Genomic DNA, 25303 nt, shown 5'->3' with positions numbered 1-25303 from the left:
CACCCAGTCATCACGAGGCAGAGAAAATCCATGACCCCACCGGGAATCGAACCCGGGCGCGGGAAGCGAGAACGCTACCGCACGACCACGAGCTGCGGACGACATTTATGTGAAATGGCTCATGGAAATGATATCTTACTAACGGAGGATGCCGTACGGGAAGCACTGTCAGAAGAATTCAATTATGGGAGTGGCGTAAGTGACTTTCCTGATGAAAGAGACTCTGAAGATGATGCTCTTACTGCAGTTATGTGCAATGCCGAATCTTCAGACAGCGATGAAGAAAATACAGTCGTCCACAGTGAGAATGGACATTGTTGAAACTCAGCTCTAATGTTAAAGGGCTGGTCAGTTGCCGATAACATTGGAGTCCATAATCCAAGAATGTCGAAATAATGAGTGAATCGGTTTGTGAATAATAGAGAACACCACAAAATATTTGTATAATGTTTGCATTTCATTAATTGAATAACACCTTCATCTGATTCAACTGCAAATGAAGCCCTTAGGTTCGCATCACTTTCATGTTTCATCATTAAGAAGCCTCAATGACAGTTTTTACTTTGTTTCGAATTTTGGATGAAGTAATAGTAATATTGACTGATAAAGTACACGACAAAGGTCAAATAAAATATACTTAGTATATGAGAGTCCAATTCCATTATAAAATATTCTATATTCAGTCGATTTCTCCGCCAAATAATTGAGGGTCACTGTGATCCTACTGTACTGTTTGCGTGATAGTTTCTGAGTTGTTCTCTACTAGCGTTAATGATCTTAGTAGTTCTGGGAGAATCAGAAGCTCTGCCCGTTAATGGCTAGTTGGTTGTCGTTTTTCCGCATGAGGATCTTTGTCCGGTATATTGCCGCACTTGCTTGGTTCGTGTTAGTTCATTCGTAGCCTGGACGCTCACGGCCTGTGAAGTCTTTGAGTGTTTACTTCGGGGCAGTCTTTAGCTGGCAGGAATATGTAGTACACACTTCGAGAACAGGTTTTTATTGTGAAAACGTACTGGAAGACAGACTCATTGGTTACAACACAAAGAGCATTCCGGAAGCAATTCAATGTGAGCGATGTTCCAAAAAAGGCAACAACTTTATCGATTCTAAAGAACCTGGAGACAACTAGTGTACTAAACAGTGATAGTGTTAAACATAGACCATCACTGAATGCAGAGGTTTTTGATAATGTTCAAAGACGCTTAGAGAACTCTCCAAGGAAATCGTTGCGCCGATTGAGCAAGGAGACAGGCATTTTATGCGGCACATGTCACAGAGCTGCGAAGACACTGCCATTGCGACCATGAGAGAAGAATGCGGTACTCTCGATGGTTTCAGGGGTTTCTTATTCGACGCCCAGACATTCCCTCCATAACTTGAAATCCGATGAAGCTTTGCACAAATGTGTTGTGCAGCGTCTCTAGTATGCGCGTGCTGCATAGCTCTTCTCAGTTCGGAGCACACAGTGAGCACGTAAAGATGCCTAGAAAGTAGTGTCTCCCGTCAGTGATGGGGGCCTGGTGAGAAATTTCGCCTTATGTTATGCAACCACATCACATAACTGTCATGCGTTTCCTTCTTCATGACAATAATCCTCGGCCGCTCTATGCAGGGACAATGTAGATGCTCTTACAGCGTTATCCATGAGAAGTCTTTGATCGCCCACAATAGACTCTGTAATTGACTTCTCCAGAGTTTCATCTCTGCTCCCATGAATGGTAGCCTATGAAGACAACACTTTGACACAAATAACGAGCTACACCAGCGTAGAGCCAGCCACTGTGCGGTTCTAGGCACTTCAGTCCAGAACCGCGCTGCTGCTACGGTCGGAGGTTCGAATCCTGCCTCGGGCATGGATGTGTGTCATGATCTTCGGTTAGTTATGTTAATTAGTTCTAAGTTTAGGGGACTGATGACGTCAGATGTTAAGTCTCATAGTGCGTAGACCCATTTGAACCAAGACCAACGTAGAGAATTGGAGTGAAGCACGGGGTATTGGAAAGTTGGTACAACGCTGAGACAATTATCTAAGTCGGAGCGGCGACTATGTCGAGAAGTAGCTGGAAGGTGTAGCTAACAGTTGCAAATAAGAAATACTTTGAGGATTGTTAATTCTTCTGTTACAGTGTTCTATTTAAATTCTCAGCTGTTAAGCCACACTTTGTGAATCATGAAAGTGTCTTATACATTGAAACAACAGGTCTTTTTACCGTGGAACACATGATATTTGCAAATGAGCTGGGTGTGTGATGTGTCAACAATTTTCCCTTTCTTCAATTGGGAAAGTTGCGTTAGTTGCCCATAACTTCTATTTCAGATTTCTTAATCTGATTACCTTTACTGAATACTGGTTTGTGGTAGAGTAATAACGTAGACGACTAAGTACAGTTTTCACAAGTTTTTCTCGACTGCAACATTTTAAAATTTGAATAGAATATCCGTCCCTATGAGAAGGTATGTGGCCACGTTGTATGTTGCAGCAGTTCTTCACATTTGGAAAAGCCTATTTTCCCCCGCAGCAAGAGAGACTCAAAGCAGACGGGACTGTTCAAAACAGAAATCAGCGTATCATCGAGGAATGCTTAAGACAAAAAATTGCAAGAGATTACTTCGCACGAGTGTTAATGTGCAGTTCTCGATGACACTCGCTTAGAAGCACGTAAGGTTCTGAAATGTCACGTTGAAGTTTTTGTATATTTTTGCGTAAGTGACTGTGTGTTGCATACTCTGACCAGTCCAAGTAAATCTCACTTAATATGTAATTATATAATGCACGAATGATGCTGATGCGCAGAACTGTAAAGAAATTTGTTTTCATTTTTTGATGTGACTCCTGATAATGATACAAATTTTCAGGGATAACGGTGAACAGTAAATGTATCAATTTTAGGCAAGGGATCCCGGTACGAAAACAACCGAGTCAAAGGTATAAACAAATATCGTTCTGATACCTCTGACACTGGAATACATGTACCGGGGTTGTTGTTGCTAAGAATTTAGTGTGGGCAACTGTCAGTGGGTAATATGGAGAAAAGTAGGAAATAAATATCTAGTAAACAAGGGTTCTAAAATTCATATCTTAAAACTTATGACCACTTCTTCAGCTTAAAGTTAGTTACTTAGTTAGCTAGTTTGATTCATGTTCCATGGATCATTTGGACGATAAGTCATAATAATTTTAAGTACACATCGCAACTTAATTTTAAATATGGGTACATGCTGGACATTTATCAAAGTTTTTTGACAAAAATTCTTTTACAGAATAGAAGAAGTTATCGATGAGAAACTTCTTTAGTTTTTTAAATTTTACTTTTCTCTGTCAGATATTTTATGTCACTGACTAAAACATCAAAACTTTTTGTTGCAGCATTGTATAACCCGCTTTGTGCTAAAGAAAACCTTGAGGTGGAGCAATGAATGCCATTTTTTGTTCTGGTATTGTAATTCTGTACATCATAATCCCTATTGAAGTTTAGCGGATTAAATTTCATGAGGAAATAAATACAGGGTGATTCAAAAAGAATACCACAACTTTAGGAATTTAAAACTCTGCAACGACAAAAGGCAGAGCTAAGCACTATCTGTCAGCGAATTAAGGGAGCTATAAAGTTTCATTTAGTTGTACATTTGTTCGCTTGAGGCGCTGTTGACTAGGTGTCAGCGTCAGTTAATGCTAAGATGGCGACCGCTCAACAGAAAGCTTTTTGTGTTATTGAGTACGGCAGAAGTGAATCGACGACAGTTGTTCAGCGTGCATTTCGAACGAAGTATGGTGTCAAATCTCCTGATAGGTGGTGTATTAAACGTTGGTATAAACAGTTTACAGAGAATGGGTGTTTATGCAAAGGGAAAAGTTCTGGACGGCCGAGAACGAGTGATGAAAATGTAGCACGCATCCAGCAAGCATTTGTTCGCAGCCCAGGAAAATCGACTCGCAGAGCTAGCAGAGAGCTGCAAATTCCACAATCAACTGTATGGAGAGTCCTACGAAAAAGGTTAGTTATGAAACCTTATCGTCTGAAATTGGTTCAAGCACTGTCTGCAGCTGATAAGATTAAAAGAATCGATTTCTGTGATTTTATCCTTGCTCAAATGGTAACAGATGAATCTTTCGTTTCAAAGATTGTGTTTAGTGATGAAGCAACTTCCACACTAACGGGAAAGTCAACCGTCACAATGTCTGTATACAGTATGGAGCACTGAGAATCCGCGGGAAACAACTCAGTATGAACGTGACTCGCCTAAGGTGAACGTTTTCTGTGCCATTTCAGCCAATAACGTTTTTGGTCCCTTTTTCTTCGAAGGTGCTACTGTAACTGGACTACAGTATCTGGAGATGTTAGAGAATTGGCTGTTCCCTCAGCTCGAACAAGAAGCACAACAATTCATATTTCAGCAGGATGGAGCGCCACCACATTGGCACTTATCTGTCCGTAACTACCTGAACGTCAACTACCCGAGGCGATGGATCGGCCGCCAGGCAGCCCGTGACAGAGCACTTCATCACTGGCCTCCAAGAAGCCCTGATCTTACCCCCTGCGATTTTTTCTTATGGGGGTATGTTAAGGATATGGTGTTTCGGCCACCTCTCCCAGCCACCATTGATGATTTGAAACGAGAAATAACAGCAGCTATCCAAACTGTTACGCCTGATATGCTACAGAGAGTGTGGAACGAGTTGGAGTATCGGGTTGATATTGCTCGAGTGTCTGGAGGGGGCCATATTGAACATCTCTGAACTTGTTTTTGAGCGAAAAAAAAACCTTTTTAAATACTCTTTGTAATGATGTATAACAGAAGGTTATATTATGTTTCTTTCATTAAATACACATTTTTAAAGTTGTGGTATTCTTTTTGAATCACCCTGTATACCGTGAAGCAGTACTCAGAATGCCCAACTGCTGAAACACATGTCTACAAGACGATCGTGAGTGTGCACCACATATTAATGTTACGGCACGTTTTTGAGCTGTGAAGACTTTCTTTCTTAAGGATGAATTACGCCACACCATTATTCCATATGACATTACCGAATGAAAATACGCAGCTTACTGATTTGTCTCTCCCTAACATTTGCAATCATTCTAATTGCAAATGTGGTTGGACTAAGTTGTTTTAGGAGTTCCAAAATGTGCTTCTTCCAGTTTAAATTCTCGTCAATATGGACGCCAGAGAATACTGTCGTTTCCACTATATTTATTATTTCCTCACCATATGCTTCACTTATCATTGGTACCCCTAGACGTACAGAACTGAATATGCTGTGTCTTTTTCAAAAAGGAGGGTGGAACCATTCTTATGCACCCAGTTAATGAGATTTTTCAGAACATGTGATAACATTTCTTCTCTTTCTGTATGTATGCTAGCATCATCTGCAAAATGAAGTAATTCTGCTTATTGTGTATTAGACGGAAGATCGTATAAATGTAAGAGGCACAATAATGGACATAAGGTTGATTCTTTCTCACCAGTCAGTATAATAACCCCCGACTACATTGGTTGAATTTCTAAGAACAATTTCTGCACTCTTTTGGTTAGATATGACCCCATAAAACTTCCATTTATGTAGAAGAATATTGTGATTCACAGAGTGAAATGCCTTACAAGGGAAACTCCCCATCGCACCCTGTGGTGTCACCGCCAGACACCACAGTTGCTAGGTGGTAGCCTTTAAATCGGCCGCGGTCCGTTAGTATACGTCGGACCCGCGTGTCGCCACTATCAGTGATTGCAGACTTAGCGCCGCCACACGGCAGGTCTAGAGAGACTTCCTAGCACTCGCCCCAGTTGTACAGCCGACTTTGCTAGGAAAGGTTCACTGACAAATACGCTCTCATTTGCAGAGACGATAGTTAGCATAGCCTTCAGCTACGTCATTTGCTACGACCTAGCAAGGCGCCATTACCAGTTAATATTGAGATTGTAAAACATGTACCGTCAAGAGCGATGTACACCAATTATGGATTGAAGTTAAGTATTACATCAACTGCGTACTTTATTTGCTACTATAAATTCCCTTAACTGTTCCAGACCTCACGCCAGTCTGCGTGAGCTTAAACGCGTGCATTTCGGCCTCCTCTAGCAACACGGTGTTGGCTCTTCTGCCAACACATCACACCCCTCCCTCAGAGTTAGTGGTAAGAGGACCCAGCGAACAAAAACTGAACACAGGTCAAGCATGAAAACAGGAAGAAGGTGTAATGAACTGTGGAAAAAGAAGGAAATTAGAAACAGTGAACGGTTCAAGGACAAGAAGTGCACTGCAGAGCATCCTAGCAGAGAAACGGAGTCGTGGTTATGCCGGCACGGTAGCTCAGCGTGTTCGGTCAGAGCGTTAGCTGTCCTCTGTTTGACTCTCGAATTCCTTTGTCGTTAGCGTAGTTCACACCCCTTTATCGATCAACAATGGACTTCTTGAACAAGCGTTATGGGACGTTCGCCCCGAACAAGTAGAGCGAACAATAACAAACAAAATGAGATTTAAAAAATGATCTATAAAAAAATAGTGGGCACAGTGCTGGACTACCAAGCGGGCGAGCCATGTAGAAACCTGCCTGGTGCCATTTTTTTTTTTTTTTCCTGTTGATTGTATTCGAATTTTTGTCTGTGTCGCGGTGTAACGTCCGTTTTGAGTAGTGAGGTGCAAGGGAGCTATAATGACAGATGATCCTGCACAACTACTCTATTAGCAACCGAAAGGGAATTGCAACCGCAAACGTTTGATGCCAAGGCGACAAGTCAACCGAATCATCCAACAGAAAACACGTCTGGTTTGTCATTCACGGCATAAATGACAGTACGTGTGTCATATGATAGGAATCTTTTATCGACGAACGTAATTTGTATGCCTGGTGAGTGAGTGAGATACGCCTCCTTGCTCGATTTAGATGTTCGTATGATTGCGAATGTGATCACTCTCAAGGACATGGTGCAAACGTTTGTCCGATAATCTGCAACAAATGAAGGCAACAGTTTCACAATCATACAGTTTCTCTGTGGTGTGTCAAAACATATGTTTTCAATGATTTTGACGTTGCGTTACGTTTTCGAAGTCTTGACTCTCGAATTCCTTTGTTGTCACATAGTTCACACCCGTTTATTTGTTTTCATTTCTGTGAGAGGCTTATGTGGTATCTCGCCTGCTCTCACTATTAATCACATTTATCTGCGACGGTAACGCATTCTTACCACATGAATCATATTCTATGACCAATGTATAGAATCACAACCGCAAATATTACAGAAAGAGAACATACATTTCAATGACCGAACGGACAGTTCATAATGTTTGAAAAAAAATGCCACGAGTCAGTTTTAAAGCCGGCTCGTCCGCTTTATAGCTCAACACCGTGACCACCTAACCACGATGCTCCGGCTGTTCAATTTCGGTCGATGTTGCACTTTTTAAGCTCGGACTGTTCACTGTTTCTATTTTGCTTCTATTTTTCACAGTTCAATACACCTTACTTCTGTTTTCAAACCTGATCTGTGTTCACTTTTTCACTGTGTCCACTCGGCCATCTTATCACTAAATCTCAGTGGGGTGCGATGGGGAGTTTTCCCTTGTTAGACAGGTCACAGAAAATACTATGAAAAATTTCTCTTCAGCTGAACAGGTGCCCATAGCTCTTAAGACATACATTTTAGAACTCGAGTTCAGCGGACATTTGTTTCTTGTTTTGGTCTCCATCACCAGCATTTGTATCACGGAATCACGGTGCGTGAAGCAGTGTTAGGAGTGGCTAGAGTGGCTATGTACAGCTTATGTCATGTACGTATGTCCATATTCCTGCCCTCTTATTAATATAACAAAACATCTTATGTACATTACATGAATAGGCTATATTTAATCTATGTTTATTTTAAAATATAATTTGACAAGTGAATCAGGTACGATTTTTAAATCCCACGTTTGTAAGTTGCTTACGTTTTCCATTTTGGTTTCCGAAGATCCGTTCGTAAACAAAAATTCAATGACAGCTTCAGAAAGAAAATTGAAAGTATGCTCATTTCCGACTGCAAAAATTTTCGCATTACAGTTCTGGTTCGAACATCTCCAGTGCTCTACATCGGTGGTTACAATACAGGGAAATGACACGTAACAGCCCTCAGTTCTTCTGCATGCCGGACAAGTGGCGGAGTTCGTGCAGGGGGATTAGCGGACGTTTCCTTGGTCTAGATTGGCCGCAAATTTTACTGGGTGCAGTTTGCAGGGCTCAAGGAAGCTGCGTACAAGAGCACGCTTCGTTGAAGTACGTATCCGAAGTTCGACGTGGTACGCGTTTTGGTAGGGTTCCGCTTTCGTCCGACTATTCGGCGTGTCGCAAGCGTCGGGAGGCTGGTCCGGCACGCCGCTCTGTGGGCCGTGCGCGCTGGGCAGTGGGCAGTTCTCGTTAAAGTCTCCGGCAGCGCAGGGTAGGGGGCTCTGGGGAACCTGCTGCCTGCTGCCCGCTCGCGGCGGAGCTCCGCCCGCTGTCGGCGAGTCGCCAGTTTCGCAACGGCCTGACGTGACGGATGGAGCGGCCCGCCACGGAGAACCGCGGTCCACACTCAAAGCGCGAAATACCGCGTCACTCTGTCAGATGACAATCGGGTTGGCTTTAGGAAAACTAAGGGCGCCAGAGAGGCCTCAGTGACGTTGCGACTGGTGTTGGAAACAAGACTAAGAAAAGAACAAGAAAATTGGAAATTTCTGGGAAGTTCAATGGGATTAAACTGCTGAGGTCATCGGTCCCCAGACTTACACACTACTTAAAACTAACTTAAACTACCTTACGCTAAGGACAACACACACACACTCATTTCCAAGAGAGGACTCGACCCCCCGACGGGGGGAGCTGCGCGAACCGTGACAACACGCCTTAAACCGCACGGCTAAAATTTCAAGACACGTTCATAGTATTTGTCGACCTGGAAAGCACGTTCGACAATATAAAATGGTGCAAAATCTTCAGCCAGCCGAAGTGGCCGTGCGGTTAAAGGCGCTGCAGTCTGGAACCGCAAGACCGCTACGGTCGCAGGTTCGAATCCTGCCTCGGGCATGGATGTTTGTGATGTCCTTAGGTTAGTTAGGTTTAACTAGTTCTAAGTTCTAGGGGACTAATGACCTCAGCAGTTGAGTCCTATAGTGCTCAGAGCCATTTGAACCATTTGAGCAAAATGTTCGAAATTCTGAGAAAAATAGGGGTAAGTTACAGGGAGAGACGTGTAATATACAATATGTACAAGAGCCAAGAGGGAATAATAAGAGTGGACGACCAAGAACGAAGTGCTCGGATTAAAAAGGGTGTAAGACAGGGATGCAGCCTTTCGCCCCTACTGTACATCGAAGAAGCAATGATGGAAATAAAAGAAAGGTCCAGGAGTGACAGAATATCAATGATACTATTCGACGATGACATTCCTATCCTCGGAGAAAGTGAAGAAGAATGGCATGATCTGCTGAATGGAATCAACAGCGTAATGAGTACAGAATATGGTCGGAGAGTAAATAAAAAGTAGACGAAAGTAATGAGAAGTAGCATAAATGAGAATAGCAGGAAACGTAACATCAGGATTGAAGGTCACAAAGTAGATGAAGTTAAGGAATTCTGGTACCTAAGACTGTTGACTCGAAAAAAAAAGGGAGGGGGCAGAGAAGCTGTACTGTCGTTGCGACAGATAATGGAAGCACACTTGACAAAAATCGAGACACGTTCATAGGATTTTATCGACCTGGTAAAAACGATCGGCAGTGCGTTAGGTTGGTGCATAAGTTCGTACCGTTTTACCAGAAGTTTAAAAATCACAACGGATACACATACCACAGATTTTAGTCATAATATACTCTCCTTCACTATTTACAATAGTCTGACAACGCTGGAGTCACTTTTCGATTCCGCGACTGTAGAATTTCACGTGGTTTTGCGGCGAAGAACTCGTCTGCCATGATCGGAGCGCATTTTCTTCCGGAAAGGAAATTTCTTGGTGGCTGTTTGATAGCGAGCGGGCAAGGTGAAAATCTGTGGGCAAAAGATCAGATGAATAAGTTGTATAGTGTTTTTTGTCACTTTAGTAGAAAGTGGAGCAGCATCGCTTCTCGCAGTCTTCCTCGTCGTCGTTTTTGGACTGCGTCTGTACCCGTTTAAAGTAAATACCGGTAGTGATGGCTACACTTCGGGGAAGGTGTTCGTGGTATACCACACAGTCGGCGTTCCACCAGTTGCATAACATTATCTTCCGTGAATGTGCACAAGTTTAGTACGGTGAGTTGCTGCTTTGTTTGGACTTGACCACTCCTTTCTTTTCCTTATATTAGCATAAAGACACAATTTCCGTCACCAATAACGATACAGGGTAACAGGATAGGTACGGTCGATGTTGTTCACGAGCCAATCAGTGACGACTCAGCAAATAATTTTTGTGATTTTGACTCAGGGCATTGCATCCAAACGTCACACGATGGTGGAATGATCACAGTTCAACACATTTGCCAGCTCTCGAGTACGCTGACTAGGGTCACTGCGGATTAATGCTGTTAAACGATCTTCATCAAATCCGGAAGGACTTCTTGAACGTGGAGAGTCACTAACGTCAAAACAATTTCTCCTTAAAACAAGAAAACAAATTCTTGGCCTGGTCTCTCCGATGGCCTTATCCCCACACCCAGTGCAAACCTTTCTGCCTGTGTCCACCGCTGTCACCTCCGTACTGAACTCAGAGAGAAGAATATGTCGCAAATGCTCAGATTTCTCCACTTGGCACTCTATTTTCTAGCTCCCGCAGCACCATCCATTATCTCCAGATGAAAAAAATGTCAACGTGTTGGCTTTAAAAGGAACGGTCAACTACAAATAGAAAATGATACTCTATAAATAAACCCGTAGCAACCGGAATATCGACATGCAAAACAGAAACACTAGGAACGTATACGGCAACCTAATAAATTCCTGCACAATGTTCGAAATTCTGAGTAAAATAAAAGTAAGCTATAGGCGACGACGGTTAATATGGATTATGTACAAGCTAGAGAGGAGAGTCAGAATGGAAGGCCTTGAAGGAAGCGCTGGGGTTAAAAATGGTGTAATACAGCCATCTAGTCTTTCGTATATTCTGTCCATTCTTTACATCGAAGAAGCAATGACGCAAATAAAAGTTCAAGGCTGGTATAAAAATTCCGGGTAAAAGGATATCACTGAAAATATTCGCTGATAACTCTGCTGGCCCCAGTGGAAACCAAGCGTTATGCGGCGTGGTGAGTGGAATGAACAGTCCGATGGGTACAGAATGCGGATTGACAGTAAACCAAAGAAAGAAGAAAGTAACGAGGAGCAACAGAAGTGAAAACAGCGACAGCCTTAACATCAAAATCGTTGACCTGGAAGCAGCCGAACTTACGGAACTGTGCCACCTTCGAAGCAAAATAACATGGTAGTCGAAACAAGGACATGAAAAACACCGGCAAAGAGTGCATTCCTGGCGAAAACGGGCCTACTCGTATCAAACATAGGCCTTGATTTGAGGAAGAAATTTCTGAGAGCTGGAGCACAGCACTGAATGGAAGTGAAGCACGGACAGCAGAAAACCCGGAAGGAAAGAAAAATGGTTCAAACGGCTCTGAAAACTATGGGACTTAACATCAGAGGTCATCAGTCCGCTAGAACTTAGAACTACTTAAACCTAACTAACCTAAGACATCATACAAATCCATGCCCGAGGCAGGATTCGAACCTGCGACCGTAGCAGTCGCGCGGTTTCGGACTGAAGCGCTTAGAACCGCTCGGCCACCGCGGCAGCCGAAAACAAGAGAATCGAAGGGTTTTAGATATGGTGCGACAGAAGAATGTTGAAACTAAGGTGAACTGGTAGGAAAGCAATGTGAAGGTTCTCCGCAAAATCGGCGAAGGGGGGAAGTTTGGAAAACACTAACAAAAAGCAGGGACAGGATCACAGAACATGTGTTAAGACATCAGGCAGTAACTTCCTAGGTACTGGAGAGAGCTTTAGAGGGTAAAAACTGTAGGGGAAGACGGACTAGAATACATCCACTATATAATTGAAGACACAGGGTGCAAGCTCTACTCTTAGATGAAGTGGTTGACACAGGAGAGGAGCTCGTGATGGGCCACCATTCAGAGTGCTGATGTTAGAAAGCGAGGGATCCAGCCCGGTGGGCGAATGTGTCAGCACTACTACCAGGGACCTCCAGTTGAGAAGCGAGATGTCTGCTGCGATCCGTCGATTACCTCGAATGAAAGCGCACGGCACATTCCAACACAGCAGGAGTCACAACTGTGTGCGGCCAGGTTTGCCAAATCTTGTTGCCGTGAAGTCAGACGCCTCGACCAACGACCTACCGTGCTTTTGTTCACTGTCAGGTCTCCGTACACATTCTGCAAGCGCCTATGAATACCTGCGATGCTCTGTTTTTCCGAAAGAGACTCGTCATCTCTGCTTGGAACCGCAGAGTATAAATATCTATGGAGTGAGCATTCGGATGCGCAGAACGAGATATCTGTCCAAAACATCTCCTGCTCCTAAAGTCACGAGATATTGGGGCGGCACATGTCAGTCCGCATAGCGGTCAGCGTATTTTGAGTGTTGTTACTTCGCTGGAACAGACAGATCACCTTCAGATGTATCCAGATGATCAAATTATACATATTTTAATAAGAGAAAAGCCGGCCAGTGTGGCCGTGCGGTTCTAGGCGCTTCAGTCTGGATCCGCGTGACCGCTACGGTCGCAGGTTCGAATCCTGCCTCGGGCATGGATGCGTGTGATGTTCTTAGGTTAGTTAGGTTTAAGTAGCTCTAAGTTCTGGGGGACTGATGACCACAGATGGTAAGTCCATAGTGCTCAGAGCCATTTTTGAATATGACAAAAAAAATTGAAACTAAAATAATAAGTATAGTAACATCTACACATACCAGAACCTGATAAATTCCTTTTTATTGGGGGTTTTCTTGTTGTCACTTTCGGTAACAGGTAGTGTGGGAATTCAAAAATTGTTGGCACAGCATCAGACTTGAACCACGCGTTTCCAAACCTCTCCCTATCAAAGCATTCTTCAGCGAAGTGTTCAGAGCAAATGTTAGAGTATTCTGTAGGGACGAAATCCTTTCTTTTAATTTTGTGGAGCCATATTTTGACTCTCTGTTCATCTTTCGGGAAACTAGAATACAAAAATTATATAATGTAGGAAACTGTCTCATGCGGAAGTACTTACACAAGGGTCTGAGGACCTAAATAAACTGGAGGAAATTAATCACATTTATCTGCAGGTGAACATGGCACGAATAAGTAAACACTGACCGGCAGCTTAAACGCACTTGCAATTTTTATCTAGCATTTCTCTCGTAAACATGTAGGCACTAAAAAAGAAAATCGCAGAAATTTCCTCTACAATACATGATAATATCGCGTCTCGATATTTTTAAACGTATAAAGCGCCTTAGATCAATATCATATTCACTATTAGAGATTTGTTGTACGGACCTATAAAAAGTAACTGGTCCTCCTTTCATGTACTTCTCTTTACATCCATAGCAACAAGAAAATTGCACCACGGCTGTTATCACTACTAAAACGTGTAGAAACGTTTATTAAAATACAGGTGAATACGTGCAATATTAAAGTTTCTCTGTTACCACTAATTGCAGACAAGCAGCGACGTTCCTTTACCACGTGACTAGTGCGGTTTGCATGTCGAGAACATGCGCAGTTTCTTTTTTTTTTTTTTTTTTCTCTCCAAAAACTTTCATTTATTCTATACTTAATGAAAATTTTACTCATATGAAGTATGTGCTGTTGGCATCATATTTCCCAATGAATTACACAAATGAAGCTACAATTATGTAAATTTGGTTACAAAGGCAATCAGCACTGGAGCACAAACAGAAATGGGGTCAAGAAGTTCACCTTAACACAAATCCAGTAGCAACATCTGAAGCACCCGAGTACATTTGTACACGTTACGAAGTAAATCTATGAAAAACAATGCAATACACAGATCGGTGCAGTTTCCTAAATGCAAATGCCACAAAAGTAGCTAACCGGACGACCGTCGTTGCTGCACCCGACATCAAAACGGGAAGTGCCGGCCGTAATAGTGTACGGGCAGACGTATTGCAGAGTTTTACCACTCGTCATAAATGTCGTCACTTACTGCAAAAATCAGAAAGCACTGTGCTTAAATGCAGGTAAAGCCAGCAGGCTTCCCAGAGAGTACGTGACAACTGAATTTACCGAACAAAAGAACAGGACGTCTGCACGTACAACGTATTTTTTAATTTGTCGTTCTACTTCGACACTGCGTGCTGAGGAAACATCCACCACTCTTTTTGGAAGACACGAATTTGAGGTTTCTAGCTTGCCCACTGTTAGCAGTAGTACAATATATCTTAATTCGCGTCCAAAGCAGTAGGCTATGCTCACTCCACAGATATTCATGCGTGGAACGCACATTTGTTCCAGACGCCATTTTGAACGGTACGTATAACGCCGCCACCTATCGGAATTTCCTGAAACTAGAGGAGCTGAAGCGGGAATATTCAGTGATGTCTCACAACAAATGCCGCGTTTTTTTCAACCGAAACTGGCCGAAAGAAGGTGTTGCATTATTTATTGAGCGCTTCTCGTAGATGTAGATGTGTTGAGCACCGTGCACCTATCAATCTATTGAGTTTAGGAGTCGATGTCGACTAAGCCAACACTTTTCCAAACCAGAATAGTCCAGAATTATGTACAAAGTGTCGCCAGTTAATGACAATGAAACACACATTTTTATGCAGCCAAATTTAGAAGCTGACGATTGAACTCAAAACAGCGGAAAAAATCACTAAACCAGCGCAATATTGACAAAAAGTGTATTGCAATTTTGTTAAACAAGTAACTGCTAGACGCTGCGAATATCTACGAGTGAAAACCGCTACAACTACGCGAACTATTTTTCGGACTGAGCTAAGTATCCACAATTCACTAAAACCCACAGACAGCCCAATAAGAAACGTAAGAAAAAGACTTAGAATCCACCTCATGGCCGAGAGCAGGTGCGCTACTGCAGCATGTGTAGGTATCAGGGACAGACGTGTGGTCACGTTCTATCGCTCAAATATGTTTTCGAATATCACACTTTTGGGGCAGTTGTCCCAATATTTGTGTTATCTGAGCGTACCTGCCTTGCAGATGGCATATTGGATATACTATCTAGCTGTACTTCAGACTTTTCACAGAAAAAAAACAACAGACAATTTAAATGTTAAGGTAAAGTAAAAATAAACATAATTCCGAAAGCAGCAGTATTTCAGTGTCTGCATATTACAAATACAAATACTGTTAACAAATTAAATTTTCATAGTTAAAGCAAACTCTCCCCGAGGAAACAAACACTGTAGACGAACATTAACAAAAGCTGAACAAGGCTAACGGAGAGCAACAAGATTCAATCGGATTAGTTAATGAGACAGATTTTTGTCACGGGGGATGTCGTTCTTGCAAGAGTTTCGAGTGAAATAAAATGTGCTTTTTAGTATCTGCTCCTTACGTAATTTCCAGAGTGACAAATTTTATGGTGTTCTCTCGCTAGAAGTGCTTTCTTCATTCCGCTCCAAAGACATTTCTCCAGGTCTATTTTCAACAGAATTAAAGTATATGGTAATCCTTCGTGAAAGGACGAAGTGAGATTCGTATCAAGCCTCACACGGTTTCTCATAAAAGTTTCAAAGAACGGCGTAAGAAAAGCGCTACCTATGACACACATGACCGTCGTTATTAATAAATTTTACAAGTCCATGCAATTGCACGTACTACCTTTTCATTTATGGAGCACAGTAACTCGTTCAATTTATTTTACCTAGGAACCAAACAACAAATTTCTAATAGTAGTTCAACTGGTGATGTTACGGAGTTTTGCTTCTTATTGTCGCAGCCTCAAAAAAGGTCCTAGGAACACTATTTACGTCCTTCCTGGACATCAATCGCAAGTGTTAGAATACTTAAAAGTGTCCAGAATGATTTAGTCTACTGCCACATGTAAAACCTTCGGGGTTAACGTTTCTTCGTTGATTTTCTGTGGGCCGACCTCGCGTACTTGTGATGGGAGCTACCTTGACCGCATACCAATACCGCCATGCTTTCATTTGTTCCACATTCTCCGTCAATTGACCTTTCCTTGGTTTTCCTCGGTGTGAATACGTCAACGCATGTCACAACGCGGGCACGAAGCGAGTGTAGCGTATCGGGTCAGATGAAGATAACGCGGCGTGTTGCAAAGTAACTACTGTCAGATCACTTGAAATTTATTGGACACAAAAGCGGAAGTACGCCATATTCGGAAAGGATTTCTATACAGAAATGCTTTACAGTCAATTCCGATACATCGATTATTTTTTTCATTTTCTTTTCGGTATGGCACAAGGAGGAAGGATTGTTCGGAAATGTATTTCAACCTCGAGCGGTTGAGCCCTAGTCTGAACAATTGTTTAGTACCTCGCGTGAGTTTGAGAGCCTCACCACAAACGATTTTATAAGAGACGTAGAAAAGATCCAAAGAAGGGGGGTGGATTTCGTCACTGGTCTCCTTAGTAAGTGTGAGGGGTATCTCTGAAATACGTGTCCATTGGCAGGTGCTACAAGAGAGACGTTGGACATGACGGTGATATTTAGTGTTATAATTCCGATACCGTAGATTCCGAGAAGAGTCAATCAACATATTCCTTCTTCCAACGCGCTGTTGTCGTTGTTTTCAGTACGAAAACGTATTTAATGCAGCCTCTTGTAAATAGACTGTTTAGGTTTTTATGTTGGTAACGCCACGTAGCGCTCTGTATGAAAATCACTGACTGTGCTGTGTTTGTCTCTGGTGTTGTTCCATTGTGTCAAAGTTTAGAAGCGGTTGTCCCATTTGCTGCATTAATTGTAATAACAATTAACTGGTGTCAGAAACATGTTCCTCAGGGCTATTCGGCAGTGCGTTTGAACCGGAAATATTCGCATTTTGAAAAGCAGAAAATGTGTGTTGACTTATTTGAGAAAACGGCGAGGACGCAAAAACTGAATCTACAGTATTTGCAAGATTGTGTCCTGTAATTTCGGATTCCTGAGGCGAGCTGTTGCCGACCGATCGATCGTTAATGCTTCCCTGTTCACTAATTGTTTCACTGTGTACACCATTATTTGCCGCCTGGTCCATTTCCCTATGCACAATTACCAAATTACAATGTTGAACATTAGTTAATTCATTACACGGTGGCGCTAACACACTACTCTCGTCTTCACTGTCATTTCTCTGTTTACTATGAAGCATTGTATTACGTTTTCTACACGCCATAAGTGTCACAATATTTCACATGGTAACACAGAAAAGCATAATGTGAAGACTAAAATAAGAAAACACATTAAAATAGCACTGAAAATAATATCTAATTAATTGCAAGAATAGATGCGAAATACTCGGTGCAAATATACATACATGCAACATCTGTTTTACTGTACAACAATAATAATCTACAACTACAAAGAAGATTCTCTCTACAATTACCCGCTAACAATAAACAATAGCTACACTAATTGCACCAACTACAAGAAAAAATCAGAAGATTCCAGTGAGGTATCCTCGGCTAAGGGTAGACATATGAAACATCCCCTTAGAAAAATTAGTGAATTACTGTGCTGATAAACCTCTTACGTTATTTGATTTTCAAACAGCTGAGCAGAACTGAACGTACTCAGACATTTCTCTCTTTACTTATTCTGATCAACACTAAACTGACACACAATATTTTTAGCGCAACGCAATCTGACTTTCAATAATTCCTACAAAAGAATGTCACTGACTAAAAATAACCTATACCTTTCACGAATCACTTACCTCACAAAAATCTTCGTTACTCGAACTACTGCAATACAGCGAGCGCCACTACTGCCAGCTAAATAAAAGATTCAAACTACTGAAGGCAGTAACTACTGATAGGCATGGTTAGCAAACGAAGGATTTTGATAGATAACAAACAACGTATTTACCTTAATAGTGTTCAAAAGTCATCATATATATATACCAGTTCATGACATCGAGTCTTACAAATTTACTCTTTCTAATGGACACACGTCCAGGTCATTCGCTCTCAAATCTCCGCCACCTCTCTCCACACATCCACCGCTGCTGGCGGCTCACCTCCAAATGCGCAACGCTACGCACCGTTCACATCCAACTGCCCAACACTACAATAGCAAAAATTCCAAAAATGCAAACCAGCCACAGGCTGCACACAGCACAGTCAGTGTGATTTCCATACAGAGCGCTATGTGGCGTTACCAATAAAAAAAACCTATACAGCCTACTTACACCCCCTACGCTAACTCTGTCGCGTCGAAGCCTTTTCATCTCTGCATGCCTACTGTAACCTTCATCTGTTTGTAACTGCTTGCTGCAGTTGTTTCTTAGCCTTTCTCTCAAATTCACTCCCTCCTCCCCCCCCCCCCCCCCCCACATACACACAGTTACCTCTTACCTATATCGTCATATTTGCTGATGCTTGAGGCCGTATGATGTGGCCTATCAATATGTACCATTAATACCTTTTCCCTCAAATTCGATACAGTACCTCGTTATTAAAAACCCGATCTACCCATTGAAACTTAAATATCTCTCCCGCCTATAGCTGTAAAACTGACCATGGCGATGATAAATGACAAACTCGATATCATTGGGAGGTTTTACGACACTCACTCTTCTTGTACACAGTTACCGAATGGAAAAGGAAAGGATGGAAAAGATGGTGGACTACTGTCAGAAACACCCTCTGATACAGGCTGACAGCCGGCTTGAGAAGTGTAGGCCCAACCGGCAGTACAGAAAAGGTCGTTGTATAACTATCATTTATTATTCCCCATGATCCGTGCTCCGTGCTGTCACATGGACTAATATATGAAAACTTCTGCTCATAACAACGATGGTAGCTGGGTTGCCTAGGTCCCATTGCTGCAGCCTCATGGAGAAATGCAATGCTTTGCAATGCTTATTCACAGTCCTGTACGTCTGCAACTGTGTATTAGATTTGTAGTAGTGGTAGTGAAATTTCTAAACAATACTCGGGACAATACCACAAGGTCGGCTTGTTATAATTAAAGTGCAGCTACTGACGGAAGTCCAGGGTGTGTTGTAATGACCATGTGGTAGCGAAACATGGTAGATATTCTAATGCGTCAATGTGGAACCGATGTACGCTGGAAAAACATTAGTTCCAGCTGTAGCCGCCAGGTGCAAATGTGGTGCTGTACACTGTTTGTATGACGCCACGACATTCACGCCGTCATTTGACAATCCGTAAAGTGAATGAACGATATGCCTCTGGCGCAGTTAGTGAAACTATTTTATGTGAACGGTAGCAATTACAATGCAGCACTGAGAGAGTATCGTAGACTGAAAGGTCTAAGAAGATGCCAGATTTCATTGAATGGTTTAAAAATGATGATAATGAAATTCCAAAACACGGGTGAGCTTGCTATTGCACCTAGAAGAGGAAGGCGTCCTATCCCGGTGAAAGTAATTGACGAGGTTGCTGTTTGTTGGCACGAACCAACTTGTTGACATGTGGCCGGGCAGTTTCCTGTGGAGTGACGAGGCACATTTTACATTACAGGGAGTAGTGAATACAAAGAATTGCCGAATTTTGAGTGCTGCTAAATCGCGTATTGTGCACGTAGAGCCACTGCACTCGCCGTACGTCACTTTTTGGTGTGAATTCACAAGCTCCTTTATTTTCCGACCGTTCTTCTTGAAGAGAATTCAACTGTCATGTGTACTGCGGCGTCTGCACGTTATCGAGACCTCCTTGTACAGCAAGTGATTCCTGCTTTGGAAGAGCGCAACTGTATGGAAACCACTGTTTTCATACAAGATGAACCAACAAACACCTCATACTGCTCGTCCAGTGAAATATTTCCTTAATGTAACCTTTGAAGAACGTATTATCTCCAGATGCGTGGCCTGCGAGATCAACTGACCTGAATGCGTGTGACTTTCGGCCATGGTGATATCTAAAAGAATGCATTTACCAGGGACACGTTCAATATTTACCTGATCTGAATAAATTTCTCAGATTCCAGTGGAGCGGCTGCGAGCAACTGTTGATCACCTCGTTTTACGGATGTAGCATCTCGTCGACGTATCCGGTGCTCACAATGAACAAATTGTGAACCGCCGGTTCATAATAAAATCGACAAAACACGTTTTTCATTTGTTTTGCCCACGTCCCGTTCCCAGTTCATTACATGTGGAAACATTTCTATGCGCCAGATTTGCACCTGGTGGCCACAACTGAAAAATCTCTTCCGCATTACCGAAATACATTCCTGGAAATTGAAATAAGAACACCGTGAATTCATTGTCCCAGGAAGGGGAAACTTTATTGACACATTCCTGGGATCAGATACATCACATGATCACACTGACAGACCCACAGGCACATAGACACAGGCAACAGAGCATGCACAATGTCGGCACTAGTACAGTGTATATCCACCTTTCGCAGCAATGCAGGCTGCTATTCTCCCATGGAGACGATCGTAGAGATGCTGGATGTAGTCCTGTGGAACGGCTTGCCATGCCATTTCCACCTGGCGCCTCAGTTGGACCAGCGTTCGTGCTGGACGTGCAGACCGCGTGAGACGACGCTTCATCCAGTCCCAAACATGCTCAGTGGGGGACAGATCCGGAGATCTTGCTGGCCAGGGTAGTTGACTTACACCTTCTAGAGCACGTTGGGTGGCACGGGATACATGCGGACGTGCATTGTCCTGTTGGAACAGCAAGTTCCCTTGCCGGTCTAGGAATGGTAGAACGATGGGTTCGATGACGGTTTGGATGTACCGTGCACTATTCAGTGTCCCCTCGACGATCACCAGTGGTCTACGGCCAGTGTAGGAGATCGCTCCCCACACCATGATGCCGGGTGTTGGCCCTGTGTGCCTCGGTCGTATGCAGTCCTGATCGTGGCGCTCACCTGCACGGCGCCAAACACGCATACGACCATCATTGGCACCAAGGCAGAAGCGACTCTCATCGCTGAAGACGACACGTCTCCATTCGTCTCTCCATTCACGCCTGTCGCGACACCGCATGCCCACTATACGCCCTCGCTCAAAGTCCGTCAACTGCACATACGGTTCACGTCCACGCTGTCGCGGCATGCTACCAGTGTTAAAGACTGCGATGGAGCTCCGTATGCCACGGCAAACTGGCTGACACTGACGGCGGCGGTGCACAAATGCTGCGCAGCTAGCGCCATTCGACGGCCAACACCGCGGTTCCTGGTGTGTCCGCTGTGCCGTGCGTGTGATCATTGCTTGTACAGCCCTCTCGCAGAGTCCGGAGCAAGTATGGTGGGTCTGACACACCGGTGTCAATGTGTTCTTTTTTTCCATTTCCAGGAGTGTATCTACCAAGATCCGCTGCCATACGATAATTGCAGCCCACACTAGACATCTGTGACTAGCTCCACTTTAATTATAACTACCCGATATATCTGACATGCCTTAGAGCAAGTATTTTGTTCTTCTTTCTGCTTTTCTTTTTTATCTTGCCAATATGTCTATTATTTGGCAGCATAGTATGCAGGAGTTATGTTTGAGCAGAAGAGTTTCGACACCGGTTTTTACAATAATGTTTGTTGACTACTCTGTACACAGTGTGGCGTTATTTCACGCGATGATCTCTCATTGTGACAGCAGTGCACTTTAAGAAAGTTTCGTGTCTCTTTGTATTCGTTCACGGAATTCAAACTTTCCGACGTCGTTTTCCACAGCGACGTGAAAGCACGTGCAGCAAAATTAGATTTTCCTGTTCATAAGAAAGTGCAGTAACAAATAATTATTTTCTAAATGTTTCTTCATATTGTCTTCTTTATAAACGAGGCATATGTTGATTAATAAACACAGTCACAATGTCAGCTGTACAGATAAACATAGTACAAGCGTCAACATACAACGTCCTTGATCAAATGTGCATGCCATAACGAAAGAGGATATTTTTACGTTATTTTTGTTGTTGTGCGGTCTCCAGTCCGAAGAGTGATTTAATGCAACTCTTCACGCTAGTCTAGGCTGTACACAGTTCTTAGTCTCTGTAGAACTACTCCCATCCACTTTTTTACCCCTCTCACCTCACTACATTTCCCTTCATTACCAAACTGAGGATTTGCTGATGCCGCCGAAGGCGTCCCCAACCGATCCATTCTTTTCGTCAAGGTGCGCCATAACTTTTCTCCCCAATTCGCCTCGATAACTCTTCGTTTGCCATCTCATCTGTGCAAACGGTTTTCAGCATTTTACTATAGCAACATAAACCAAAAGCTTTCACTCTCTTCTTGTCTTAACTGTGTATCATTCATGTTTTACATTCGTACACAGCTACACTGCAGATACCTTCAGAAACAACTTTATTATATCTGCATTTATATTCGAAGTTAACAACAGAAACTCTTTTCTTGGTATTGCCAGTATGCATTTTATATCCTTTCTACTTCAGCCATATTCAGTTATTTTGCTGTCCACTCAGCAAGGGTCATCCACTACATGTGCATATCTGTATTCGTGACTTTTGTCACCTCAGTGGAAGAAGAACCGCAACATCCACAAGATTGAAAACGAGTTATAGACGTCGTAGAACGTCGCACACCTCGACCCATTCCACTCGACATTATCTGTAACCGATCGCTGCGTGCAGCACTGCAGGCAGCTACCGTTGACCTGCTGGTCTGGTTTATAGACTGCAGCCCACTGCGTTCGCGAAGCTTTGTTTTTTTTTTCCTCTCGCGTCGCGACATCTGGCGGCGGACGTGTTAAGCGCGCGACGGCTCCCGCAGCAGCAGCCGGCGACGCCGTGCTAGGGTACCCGCTGTACACGGGAACAGACACACACGGACACGGCGGCCCCCGACTGACTGCTGAATGCGCGCACCGCCTGTCTCATGAATTTTAAACATTATCTTCATCCTGCCCGGGCAAAGGCGCCCGTCCGCCGGCTACTCCAATTTTCCGGTCGTCAGCGGCCCCTGCTTGCTGGATGCTGGACGTTCCGTCACTAGTCGCTCTCATGCATATTCAGGAGCTGCGGTAGCTATTCCTTTCAGCGCAGGCGTAAATCAGTGTTACCAGACCGAAATACACGAAGGCAATGACTGCATACAAAATTATTTTAATTCAAATTCGAGTAATTCAGACACAGGACACGCTAAAGGCCTAGTGTTATCCTGTTTTGCAGGGGAGTGTCGTAGGACCGTTGCTATTCACAATATACATAAATGACCTTGTGGATAACATCGGAAGTTCACTGAGGCTTTTTGCGGATGATGCTGTAGCATATCGAGAGGTTGTAACAATGGAAAGTTGTACTCAAATGCAGGAGGATCTGCAGCGAATTGACGCATGGTGCAGGGAATAGCAATTGAGTCTCAAGGTAGACAAGTGTAATATGCTGCGAATACATAGAAAGAAAGATCCCTTATGGCTCTGAGCACTATGGGACTTAACAGCTATGGTCATCAGTCCCCCAGAACTTAGAACTACTTAAACCTAACTAACCTAAGGACACCACAGAACACTCAGTCATCACGAAGCAGAGAAAATCCCTGACCCCGCCGGGAATCGAACCCGGGAACGCGGGCGTGGGAAGCGAGAACGCTACCGCACGACCACGGGCTGCGGACAAAGCCCCCTTATCATTTAGCTACAATATAGCAGGTCAGCAACTGGAAGCAGTTAATTCCATAAATTATCTGGGAGTACGCATTAGAAGTGATTTAAAATGGAATGATCATATAAAGTTGATCGTCGGTAAAGTAGATGCCAGACTGAGATTCATTGGAAGAATCCTAAGGAAATGCGATCCGAAAACAAAGGAGGTAGGTTACAGTACGCTTGTTCGCCCACTGCTTGAATACTGCTCAGCAGTGTGGGATCCGTACCAGATAGGGTTGATAGAAGAGATAGAGAAGATCCAACGGAGAGCAGCGCGCTGCGTTACTGCATTATTTAGTAATCGCGAAAGCGTTACGGAGATGATAGATAAACTCCGGTTGAAGACTGCAAGAGAGAGACGCTCAGTAGCTCGGTACGGGCTTTCGTTGAAGTTTCGAGAACATACCTTCACCGAGGAGTCAAGCAGTATATTGCTCCCTCCTACCTATATCTCTTCAAGAGACCGTGAGGATAAAATCAGAGAGATTAGAGCCCATACAGAGGCGTTCTTTCTTACCACGAACAATACGAGACTGGAATAGAAGGGAGAACCGATAGAGGTACTCAAAGTACCCTCCGCCACACACCGTCAGGTGGCTTGCGGAGTGTGGGTGTAGATGTAGATGTAGATACACAAGTCACCAGATTTCGTTCATCGCCCTTACTCCCGTGAATCGATTACGTACATAATATCACAACGTCAGCGAAATGGGGGAATGCGGTATGCACCACGTGTCTGGAAATCGAGTAGACTCTGTTCTGTGCGTTTTTCGCTTACAACCGTTCTTGCTCTGCATATCCAGGCTAACCGGTGTACATTTCGATGTATATGTCGATTGTCATTTCTTTTCATTTCATGTCGATTGTTATCCAGGGGACGGATGTGATCGGACCAGACTTAACTTCGTATTTGCAGAAACTACCTTTCGGCTCTTTATGATATACAGGGTGAGCCCGAACCTCAATGACCTAATTTCGGAGGTTGTTCGGGGATATTTTCTTAGTATTACAGTATAAGGAGCGCCCCAGCGCGCCGTTCAACGGGATTCGGGGAGCCGAGCTTGTCCCGGACTGAAACAAGGAGAACTTGTGAGCAAGCCATCCTGAATGTGGTTTTCAGTTCGTTTCCTACATCCAAATAGGTAAATAGCATGTTGGTATTCATGTCACGCGCCGGGTGCCTTTTACACGATCGCCTTTCTTTCTTCAACTGACCACTCGATTCGAGTGATTCTACTGCAGCGGGCCCTAGCGGGTTGTTCTTGTACTGAGTCTCATATGTCTCGTTTGCACGTCAGCGCCAAAACTGCATGCGTTGTGGGAGATAACTGCTGTGCAATTTGGCACACGAACGGTGAAAGTGAGGTTATGATAGACATTTCTTTTTACGACAGAATCCAAATTTAGTAACAAAATGTATGAACAAGCAACGATAATAGTTCGTTCATGACCAAAGCAAGCCGGCCGAAGTGGCCGTGCGGTTAAAGGCGCTGCAGTCTGGAACCGCAAGGCCGCTACGGTGGCAGGTTCGAATCCTGCCTCGGGCATGGATGTTTGTGTTGTCCTTAGGTTAGTTAGGTTTAACTAGTT

The sequence above is a fragment of the Schistocerca piceifrons genome, chromosome 3, assembly GCF_021461385.2.
Source record: "Schistocerca piceifrons isolate TAMUIC-IGC-003096 chromosome 3, iqSchPice1.1, whole genome shotgun sequence".
In the NCBI taxonomy this organism is placed as follows: Eukaryota; Metazoa; Arthropoda; class Insecta; order Orthoptera; family Acrididae; genus Schistocerca; species Schistocerca piceifrons.
The sequence above is the reverse complement of the archived record's forward strand: the minus strand, read 5'-3'. Positions refer to the sequence as shown.